Here is a 12886-nt window from a genome sequence, read left to right on the forward strand (position 1 = left end):
CTATACTATATACACACTGTATGGTACTGTTATTTGGGCACTATACTATATACACACTGTATGGTGCTGTTATTTGGGCACTATACTATATACACACTGTATGGTGCTGTTATTTGGGCACTATACTATATACACACTGTATGAGGCTGTTATCTGGGCACTATACTATATAGACACCGCATGTGTTATTAGGGCACTATACTATATACACACTGTATGGTGCTGTTATTAGGGCACTATACTATATACACACTGTATGAGGCTGTTATTTGGGCACTATACTATATACACACTGTATGGTGCTGTTATTTGGGCACTATACTATATACACACTGTATGGTGGTGTTATTTGGGCACTATACTATATACACACTGTATAGTGCTGTTATCTGGGCACTATACTATATACACACTGTATGAGGCTGTTATCTGGGCACTATACTATATACACACTGTATGAGGCTGTTATCTGGGCACTATACTATATAGACACCGCATGTGTTATTAGGGCACTATACTATATACACACTGTATGGTGCTGTTATTAGGGCACTATACTATATACACACTGTATGAGGCTGTTATTTGGGCACTATACTATATACACACTGTATGGTGCTGTTATTTGGGCACTATACTATATACACACTGTATGGTGGTGTTATTTGGGCACTATACTATATACACACTGTATAGTGCTGTTATCTGGGCACTATACTATATACACACCGTATGGTACTGTTATTTGGGCACTATACTATATACACACTGTATGAGGCTGTTATCTGGGCACTATACTATATACACACTGTATGAGGCTGTTATCTGGGCACTATACTATATACACACTGTATGAGGCTGTTATCTGGGCACTATACTATATAGACACTGCATGTGTTATTTGGGCACTATACTATATACACACTGTATTGTGCTGTTATTTGGGCACTATACTATATACACACTGTATGGTGCTGTTATTAGGGCACTATACTATATACACACTGTATTGTGCTGTTATTTGGGCACTATACTATATACACACTGTATGGTGCTGTTATTTGGGCACTATACTATATACACACTGTATTGTGCTGTTATTGGGCACTATACTATATACACACTGTATGGTGCTGTTATCTGGGCACTATACTATATACACACTGTATGGTGCTGTTACTTGGCACTGTATGGTGCTGTTATTTGGGCACTATACTATATACACACTGTATTGTGCTGTTATTTGGGCACTATACTATATACACACTGTATGGTGTTGTTATTTGGGCACTATACTATATACACACTGTATGGTGCTGTTATTTGGGCACTATACTATATACACACTGTATTGTGCTGTTATTGGGCACTATACTATATACACACTGTATGGTGCTGTTATCTGGGCACTATACTATATACACACTGTATGGTGCTGTTACTTGGTACTGTATGGTGCTGTTATTTGGGCACTATACTATATACACACTGTATGGTGCTGTTACTTGGTACTGTATGGTGCTGTTATTTGGGCACTATACTATATACACACTGTATGGTGCTGTTATTTGGGCACTATACTATATACACACTGTATGGTGCTGTTATTTGGGCACTGTACTATATACACACTGTATGGTTCTGTTATTTGGGCACTATACTATATACACACTGTATGGTGCTGTTATTTGGGCACTGTACTATATATACACTGTATTGTGCTGTTATTTGGGCACTATACTATATACACACTGTATGGTGCTGTTATTTGGGCACTATACTATATACACACTGTATTGTGCTGTTATTTGGGCACTATACTATATACACACTGTATGGTGCTGTTATTTGGGCACTATACTATATACACACTGTATGGTTCTGTTATTTGGGCACTATACTATATACACACTGTATGGTGCTGTTATTTGGGCACTATACTATATACACACTGTATTGTGCTGTTATTTGGGCACTATACTATATACACACTGTATGGTGCTGTTATCTGGGCACTATACTATATACACACTGTATGGTGCTGTTATTTGGGCACTATACTATATACACACTGTATGGTGCTGTTATTTGGGCACTGTACTATATATACACTGTACAGTGCTGGTTTTTGGGCACTGTACTATATACACACTGTATGGTGCTGTTATTTGGGCACTATACTATATACACACTGTATGGTGCTGTTATCTGGGCACTATACTATATACACACACACTGTATGGTGCTGTTACTTGGCACTGTATGGTGCTGTTATTTGGGCACTATACTATATACACACTGTATGGTGCTGTTATTTGGGCACTGTACTATATACACACTGTATGGTTCTGTTATTTGGGCACTATACTATATACACACTGTATGGTGCTGTTATTTGGGCACTGTATTATATACACACTGTATTGTGCTGTTATTTGGGCACTATACTATATACACACTGTATGGTGCTGTTATTTGGGCACTATACTATATACACACTGTATGGTGCTGTTATTAGGGCACTATACTATATACACACTGTACGGTGCTGTTATTTGGGCACTATACTATATACACACTGTATTGTGCTGTTATTTGGGCACTATACTATATACACACTGTATGGTGCTGTTATTTGGGCACTGTACTATATACACACTGTACGGTGCTGGTTTTTGGGCACTGTACTATATACACACTGTATGGTGCTGTTATTTGGGCACTATACTATATACACACTGTATGGTGCTGTTATTTGGGCACTATACTATATACACACTGTATGAGGCTGTTATTAGGGCACTGTACTATATACACACTGTACGGTGCTGTTATTTGGGCACTATACTATATACACACTGTATGGTGCTGTTATCTGGGCACTATACTATATACACACTGTATGGTGCTGTTATCTGGGCACTATACTATATACACACTGTATGGTGCTGTTACTTGGCACTGTATGGTGCTGTTATTTGGGCACTATACTATATACACACTGTATTGTGCTGTTATTTGGGCACTATACTATATACACACTGTATGGTGCTGTTATTTGGGCACTGTACTATATACACACTGTATGGTTCTGTTATTTGGGCACTATACTATATACACACTGTATGGTGCTGTTATTTGGGCACTATACTATATACACACCGTATGGTGCTGTTATTAGGGCACTATACTATATACACACTGTATGGTGCTGTTATTAGGGCACTATACTATATACACACTGTATGAGGCTGTTATTAGGGCACTGTACTATATACACACTGTACGGTGCTGTTATTTGGGCCCTATACTATATAGACAGCGTATGGTGCTGTTATTTGGGCCCTATACTATATAGACACCGCATGTGTTATTAGGGCACTATACTATATACACACTGTATGGTGCTGTTATTAGGGCACTATACTATATACACACTGTATGAGGCTGTTATTTGGGCACTATACTATATACACACTGTATGGTGCTGTTATTTGGGCACTATACTATATACACACTGTATGGTGGTGTTATTTGGGCACTATACTATATACACACTGTATAGTGCTGTTATCTGGGCACTATACTATATACACACTGTATGAGGCTGTTATCTGGGCACTATACTATATACACACTGTATGAGGCTGTTATCTGGGCACTATACTATATAGACACCGCATGTGTTATTAGGGCACTATACTATATACACACTGTATGGTGCTGTTATTAGGGCACTATACTATATACACACTGTATGAGGCTGTTATCTGGGCACTATACTATATACACACTGTATGCTGCTGTTATTAGGGCACTATACTATATACACACTGTATGAGGCTGTTATTTGGGCACTATACTATATACATACTGTATGGTGCTGTTATTTGGGCACTATACTATATACACACTGTATGGTGGTGTTATTTGGGCACTATACTATATACACACTGTATAGTGCTGTTATCTGGGCACTATACTATATACACACTGTATGGTGCTGTTATTTGGGCACTATACTATATACACACTGTACGGTGCTGTTATTAGGGCACTATACTATATACACACTGTATGGTGCTGTTATTAGGGCACTATACTATATACACACTGTATGGTGCTGTTATTTGGGCACTATACTATATACACACTGTACGGTGCTGTTATTAGGGCACTATACTATATACACACTGTATGGTGCTGTTATTAGGGCACTATACTATATACACACTGTATGGTGCTGTTATTAGGGCACTATACTATATACACACTGTACGGTGCTGTTATTAGGGCACTATACTATATACACACTGTATGGTGCTGTTATTAGGGCACTATACTATATACACACTGTATGGTGCTGTTATTTGGGCACTATACTATATACACACCGTATGGTGCTGTTATTTGGACACTATACTATATACACACTGTATGGTGCTGTTATTAGGGCACTATACTATATACACACTGTACGGTGCTGTTATTAGGGCACTATACTATATACACACTGTACGGTGCTGTTATTAGGGCACTATACTATATACACACTGTATGGTGCTGTTATTAGGGCACTATACTATATACACACTGTATGGTGCTGTTATTTGGGCACTATACTATATACACACCGTATGGTGCTGTTATTTGGACACTATACTATATACACACTGTATGGTGCTGTTATTAGGGCACTATAGTATATACACACTGTATGGTGCTGTTATTTGGGCACTATACTATATACACACCGTATGGTGCTGTTATTTGGACACTATACTATATACACACTGTATGGTGCTGTTATTTGGGCACTGTACTATATAGACCACGAACCAAGTAGTGCATGTCTCCACATACATTCACACGACCATATTTGTAGTCCACATCCGATCCACATTTTTTTGCGGAACTTCAAAATGTGGGACGCACACAGCCGGTATCCATGTTTTGCGGATCAGCAATATGCAAACTGCAAACCGGATATGTTTATGTAAAAGGGGCCTAAGATGTCGTGCGCAAGACTGTATGAGTTTGGCTTTCTGCAAAATGCGGGTCCACAAAATAGAGACGATGTCCGTATAGCACCTTTTTTGCGGACCCTTTGTCTTCATTGAGTCTGTGGACTGCATTTTGTGGCTGAGATTAGGGCACGTTCTATCTTTTGCGGAATAGAAACATAGACCGCAAAATGCATATGGTCGTGTGCATGAGGCCTAAAATCAATGGATACGTGGGGTTGGACCCCAGTTAATCATAAAACTACGCCATATCCTTCTGAGAAACCATCACATTTACAGGATGGGAAACAAAAATGTCACATTAAAGCTGAAAACGAGCCCATTGCAGCAATGTTTAGCGACCCCCAGTCCACCGCCACTTCCCTCCTACCGCCACATATTTATGAGTTCCCCCTATAAATTTAGATCTGCGGTGGGATCCTTTCCAGACAAGGCAAATATTGTTTAGGATGTAATTCTAGCTGCAGCTATATCCCTCATCGCTCAGCATATCTCTACAGCAGGCGGAAAGAGTTAATGCCTGTAAAAATTGGTGTGTGAGAAAAGCCCCGAAAACCTCAGCCCTCAGCGCAGTCCCATCTGATGGAGAACATCTGTTCTGTAATGCTAGGCAGGCACAGGAGATGACACATGTGGGCTGAGATGTCACATCTTACGTGAACCCTTATTAGCTACAGCCCAAGCCACTTTTGGGGCTGGGAGAATACACAGAGAATGGGTGGAAGGGCAAGAGGTCTGAATTCCAGGGTCGGAGGGTAAACAGAGCGTCAAGGGGCGAGAGGATAATAGTCTGCAGAATAAGAGAACCTAAAACAGATTGGTAAAAAAAATGTCCATACAATGCCATGACAAAAGAAATGTAAAATTTTTTTAATTCTTTTTCATCTTTTAAAATTGGAACATACTGGTGGAGTCACCATGTACATACATTACATTACTTGTATTATACTCCAGAGCTGTACTCACTATTCTGCTGGTGGAGTCACCGTGTACATACATTACATTACTTATCGTGTACTGATCCTGAGTTACATCCTGTGTTATACTCCAGAGCTGCACTCACTATTCTGCTGGTGCAGTCACTGTGTACATACATTACTTACCCTGTACTGATCCTGAGTTACATTCTGTATTATACTCCAGAGCTGCACTCACTATTCTGCTGGTGGAGTCGCCGTGTACATATATTACATTACTTATCCTGCACTGATCCTGAGTTACATCCTGTATTATACTCCAGAGCTGCACTCACTATTCTGCTGGTGAAGTCACTGTGTACATACATTACATTACTCATCCTGTACTAATCCTGAGTTACATCCTGTATTATACACCAGAGCTGTACTCACTATTCTGCTGGTGCAGTCACTGTGTACATACATTACTTATCCTGTACTGATCCTGAGTTACAGCCTGTATTATACTCCACAGCTGCACTCACTATTCTGCTGATGGAGTCACTGTGTACATACATTACTTATCCTGTACTGAACCTGAGTTACATCTTTTATTGTACTCTGGAGCTGCGCTCACTATTCTGCTGGTGGAGTCACTGTGTACATACATTACATTACATATCCTGTACTGATCCTGTTACATCTTGTATTGTACTCCAGAGCTGCACTCACTATTCTGCTGGTGAAGTCACTGTGTACATATATTACATATCCTGTACTGATCCTGTTACATCTTGTATTATACTCCAGAGCTGCACTCACTATTCTGCTGGTGCAGTCACTGTATACATATATTACATTACTTATCCTGTACTAATCCTGAGTTACATCCTGTATTATACTCCAGAGCTGCACTCACTATTCTGCTGGTGAAGTCACTGTGTACATACATTACATATCCTGTACTGATCCTGTTACATCTTGTATTATACTCCAGAGCTGCACTCACTATTCTGCTGGTGCAGTCACTGTGTACATATATTACATTACTTATCCTGTACTAATCCTGAGTTACATCCTGTATTATACTCCAGAGCTGCACTCACTATTCTGCTGGTGCAGTCACTGTGTACATACATTACATTACTTATCCTGTACTAATCCTGAGTTACATCCTATATTATACTCCAGAGCTGCACTCACTATTCTGCTGGTGCAGTCACTGTGTACATACATTACTTATCCTGTACTGATCCTGAGTTACATCCTGTATTATACTCCAGAGCTGCACTCGCTATTCTGCTGGTGCAGTCACTGTGTGCATACATTACTTATCCTGTACTGATCCTGAGTTACATCCTGTATTATACTCCAGAGCTGCACTCATTATTCTGCTGGTGCAGTCACTGTGTACATACATTACATTACTTATCCTGTACTAATCCTGAGTTACATCCTGTATTATACTCCAGAGCTGCACTCACTATTCTCCTGGTGGAGTCACTGTGTACATACATTACTTATCCTGTACTAATCCTGAGTTACATCCTGTATTAGGCCTCTTTCACACAACCGTATGGCTTTTTCAGTGTTTTGCAGGCTGTTTTTTCTGGATCCGTTGTTCCATTTTTTTTTTTCCGTTGGGTTTCCATTTCCTTTCCGTTTTTCCGTTCCGTTTTTCCGTATGGCATATACAGTATACAGTAATTACATACAAAAAAAAAATTGGGCTGGGCATAACATTTTCAATAGACGGTTCCACAAAAAACGGAATGGATATGGAAGACATACGGGTGCATTTCCATATGTGTTCCGTTTTTTTTGCGGACCCATTGACTTGAATGGAGCCACAGAACGTGATTTGCGGGCAATAATAGGACATGTTCTATCTTTTAATAGAATGGAAATACGGAAACGTAATGCGTACGGAGTACATTCTTTTTTTTTTTTTTTTGCGGAACTCACTGTTCTGCTGGTGGAGTCACTGTGTACATACATGACTTATCCTGTACTGATCCTGAGTTACATCCTGTATTATACTCCAGAGCTGCACTCACTATTCTGATGATAGAGTCACTCTGTATATACATTACTTATCCTGTACTGATCCTGAGTTACATCCTGTATTATACTCCAGAGCTGCACTCACTATTCTGATGATAGAGTCACTCTGTATATACATTACTTATCCTGTACTGATCCTGAGTATATCCTGTTTTATACTCCAGAGCTGCGCTCATACCCTAATACTTACACCAAACACTTTACAATGTGATGTGTATTTCTTTATGGGGTTTCTAAACCAGGCAGTCCCTCGATACCAGTGCCAGTGAGACCTGAGAAACAGACCATGGTGGACGTAGATGTTACCCATGACAACAGTCATTCAGGTGGTCTGACTAAAGCTGCATTGCCGCTGTGTACCCCACCTCATTCTGTTAGTAATCAGATTTTTTCTAAAAATAAATCCAGGTGGAGAACCTCTTTATTTTTGGCTGTTCTGTATGTCGACAACTTATGTCATAAATACTTTTGTCATGACAAATTGTTCTGTACATTATTGATATATTACTCCATCCCGATCTCAGACTCCTCTGTTTCTAAGCTAAACCTACAACTCTGACAGATGAAGTCAAACGAAAATACATGAGCTAGCCAGGCGGCATTCTCCTACCGCTGTGCCACACCTTTCCACAATCCACACATTTCATAAAACTAGAAATGAAATAGACATTGAGAATGTCACAAGAATATTACTAATGTCACCAAACAGCATGAAAACAATCTGTATATAGGGGAGGGATCATATACATGTCAGTATAACTGCTGTAAAAACTTCTTACTGTAATATTACAATATAATACTCCATGTATCATGGCCTATATCTCCTCCTATTACTCCATATATTCTCTCCTATATCTCCTCCTATTACTCCATATATTCTCTCCTATATCTCCCCCTTTTACTCCATATATTCTCTCCTATATCTCCCCCTTTTAGTCCATATAACTTCTCCTATTTCTCCTCCTATTACTCCATATATCTCCTCCTAGTACTCCATGTAACCTCTCCTATTACTCCATATAACCTCTCCTATAACTCCTCCTATTACTCCATATATCCTCTCCTATAACTCCTACTATTACTCCATATAACCTCTCCTATATCTCCTCTTATTACTCCATATATCCTCTCCTATATCTCCTGTTGTTACTCCATATAAACTCTCCTATAGCTCATCTTATTACTCCATATACCTCTCCTATATTTCCTCTTATATCTCCTCCTATTACTCCATATAACCTCTCCTATATCTCCTCCTATTACTCCATATATCCTCTCCTATATCTCCTCCTATTACTTTATATATCCTCTCCTATATCTCCTCCTATTACTCTATATACCCTCTCCTATATCTCCTCCTATTACTCCATATATCCTCTCCTGTATCTCCTAATACTCCATATAACCTCTCCTATATCTACACCTATTACTCCATATAACCTCTCCTATATCTCCTCTTATTACTCCATATAACCTTTCTTATATCTCCTCCTATTACTCCATATAACCTCTCCTATATCTCCTCCTATTACTCCATATATCCTCTCCTATATCTCATCCTATTACTCCATATATCCTCTCCTATATCTCCTCCTATTACTCCATATAACCTCTCCTATATCTCCTCCTATTACTCCATATAACCTCTTTTATATCTCCTCCTATTACTCCATATAACCTTTCTTATATCTCCTCCTATTACTCCATGTAACCTCTCCTGAATCTCCTCCTATTACTCCATATAAGCACTCCTATATGGCTTTCTTTTATTTCATATGACTACTATACAATGTCTGTACTGTTCTTCTTAAAACGTATGCCTCCTTACAACTTCCATACGTCCATGCTTTTTTACTTTGTTGTCTGAGTCATTGCCTTTCGTCTGCAGCTTCACACACGAGTCCATTGTTTCCCTGATTGCCTTGGTTCAGCTTTGTTCCTACTACTACAGAACTATATAAATCATGGATTCCTATGCTTTATAAACATGAAATGCTTCACTTACTTGAGAATCCTCATTGCATTTCTCTGCCTTATCCTAGTTTTCCTGGCATAGTGGAAGCCCATGGTTCATCTTTCATCTCTGTTCCTTGTAACTTTCCTTTCATCTCTTCTCCCTCGTACTCCTTAGCAGACACAAAATCCCCTCATTCATCTCTGAATTCCTTTGTCTTATATTTCAGGATACAACATCCAAATCATATAATGATCTGGTCTCCTGGAACTCTCCGTCGGCCAGGTAGCACAACAGGCAGGTCTGCGTCTGCCTTCCAAATTCATTGGTCCTGTGTGGATTTGTCTCCACCTCTCACATAGTGTGTACACACACCTAAATGCCTGCCGTGCATGGTTGCTACCTCGCTCAGTATGTATAGGAGTTGCTTATCCCCTGGAGCTAAGTCCCTGTCATTTGAAGTGGCCCATTCCCACAGTTTGAGAGTTCTGAATTAGAGACCTTCCTCGCTTAGACTTTACAGCTGTCTTTGGGAACTAGGAATGTGGGAAAGATCTGTACTGCCTCAAAAACTGCCACAAAATTCCATGTTTGATTCCATCTAAAAGTGGTTTCCCAGTTTGTACAACTCTCGAAAGGTGTTCCTTGTATGATGCAACCATCACAGGAGGTCCTAAAAAACGATTTACCTAGCAGAAATTAAAGTATTATATGGCAGCCCCCGAAAACAATATGCCAGCTGCACAATACGTGGACAAGATGTATCCATCAGATTGAAAGCTTCTTCTTGTCTAGAATGGACAAGTAAGGTCCATTTACGCTGGTAGATTTATGTCCAGTAACAAGATCCAATTGACAAGATAGCAAGTTGTTTAGTGCTTGTTTAAAGACCTTCATATGGGCAGATAATTGCCGGAACCAACGGCTCCATCAATGGTTTCTATGTCAACATATGCTTGTTTGTTGGCTGATCAGTGGGCCTTTTCACGAGGCAATTATTGAAACATCTCTCTTGGTCCATAATCAGCCTATGTAAAAGGCTCATATGAATGATGAGGTGATTATGAGAGTCATAAGTATTAATTTCCCCACAGAATTCAAGAACCTGGTTGGCAGACTAAGGTCTACAAGACTGAATGCCCCACTCTTTCCCAAATGGACAAATAAGAGGTCCTCCAATGAGATGATCACCAGAGATCCTTAAAATTTGACTAGCAGAAAATAAATTAGGGGTGGCACCCATCAAAACCAATGAACCAGATATGTACATATATTACGTTAAGTTGGATCCACCAGCTTGTTCGGAACGGACAAGTAAGGTGAGCTCCAATAATGCGTGATCACTGGAGGTCCTCATCAAAAAATTTCCCTGTTGAAGATTGAAGTATTATTTGACACTCGCCAGAATCAATGCGCTTCCTGCGTAATATATGGTCAATCAGAGTCCATCAGATCGATAGACTCTCTTCGACCCAAATAGACAAATAAGGCTCACACTTTAGTTATTTGACTAGTTATTTCCATCAGTTATTGTTTGCCAAAACCAGTAGTGAAGCCTACTGGAAGATAAGGTATAATGGAAAGATCTGCACCTGTTCTGTGTTTTCGACCCACACCTGGTTTTGGCTCACAATAACTGATGAAAATAACTGACCAAATAACTGAATAATGATGAGGAGGTCCTAAGTAATTTCCCTCAGCAAAAAGTTACGTATTACTTGAATAAATGAGTAGACAATATAACTTATCGTCCACCAGAGCTAGATACCCTCTGTGTCCTAAATGGACTACCCTGTTTCATAACATACTGGCAATGATGTGAAAATTAAACCTCCATTAATAATTCTTCTTAATTGATACCACTACTTTTTCATTATTGAAACCTCAATCTTATATGATATGTGATGAACTTCTGTACATCCTACCACCAAAATATCAGGGCAAGTCCTTCATTCTATTGACCAAATACTCTGTACGTCCTAACATATCTTGACTCTGCAGTGCCTAGGTCTGTTCATCCAGCAGTAGTATGGTACACAGTACTTCTTTGCACCTGTTAGAGTGCCTTCATCGTCTCCTTACCTTTCTTAGGTTTGCATTCAGCACTTGCTAATCCCAGACGTGAAGACCCACAATCCAAATTTTACAAACTTGTTAAATCCACAGAAAAAAAAGTGCATCCAAAGCTGAGGATCTCAACCCAAGCACATGATCCAGAATAGACCTGTAGCTGCTGTGTATCTGGACAGGTCTTCGGATCTCCTAGGCTGTAGAATGTATCCTTGTCTGCTCCAAGTCAGCATCTTAGTAAGTTGTCAACTTTCCCTCTCCCACTCGCAACTTGCCAAAGTGGGGGTTTTTTGGGGTGTGCTCACTACAGCCATGATTTTGTCCTGTGCTCTCTCTCTCTCTTTCTCGCTTTCTCACTCCTTCCCCCTCTTCTCCTTGAAAAACAGAATCCAGATGTTTTCCTCTACTTTTGGCTCTGGGACTCTCTGAGAAGAAGAAGAAAGGGGGGTTAGACTGAGAGAGGGGGCCGAGCTTAATAAAGGAGGGAGTGGGAAAAAAGGAAAGAAAAAAACAGCAATGCCTTATAGCAAAACATGTCTTTTTGGTCAGCAGCTCGAAGACAGAAGAGGACAGGGAGAATTGAGCTCTACAACCCCTTTCTGACTATCTCCTCCCCCTCGCTCTCATTCAGTGCTTGCCTTCCCCCTCCACACTCTTTGCAGGCACACAGTGACTATTCTTTACTATCTAACTAATTATGGAAACTGCAATTTCAACAAGGCAGCTGCTATATGGGGGGAGGGTTTGACTGTTTTCTTTTGTGTGGAATCAGTTCTAAGCAAGTTTTTATTTTTATATTTTTTGGGGGGGTTTGAGGAAGGAAAATCTGGAATTGCATGAAGTCATGTATGTAAGCGTAAGGTTAAACTGAACCACAA

General features: G+C 39.8%; 1 protein-coding gene across 3 annotated transcripts in view; it reads right to left on the reverse strand.

Annotated features, from left to right (window-relative positions):
• S1PR2 (sphingosine-1-phosphate receptor 2) overlaps positions 1-12565 on the reverse strand; it is a 49319-nt gene extending 36754 nt beyond the window's left edge. For 2 of the 3 annotated variants that reach the window (XM_044278778.1, XM_044278780.1), the window contains exon 1: positions 12021-12565. The gene's annotated coding sequence lies outside the window, so the exon portion shown is untranslated. Of the gene's footprint in view, positions 1-9989; positions 10504-12020 lie in introns of those variants that run through there. The other variant, XM_044278779.1, reaches the window with a different exon arrangement.
• Positions 12566-12886: the final 321 nt, after the last annotated feature.

The sequence above is a fragment of the Bufo gargarizans genome, chromosome 2 (assembly GCF_014858855.1).
Source record: "Bufo gargarizans isolate SCDJY-AF-19 chromosome 2, ASM1485885v1, whole genome shotgun sequence".
Taxonomy (NCBI): Eukaryota; Metazoa; Chordata; class Amphibia; order Anura; family Bufonidae; genus Bufo; species Bufo gargarizans.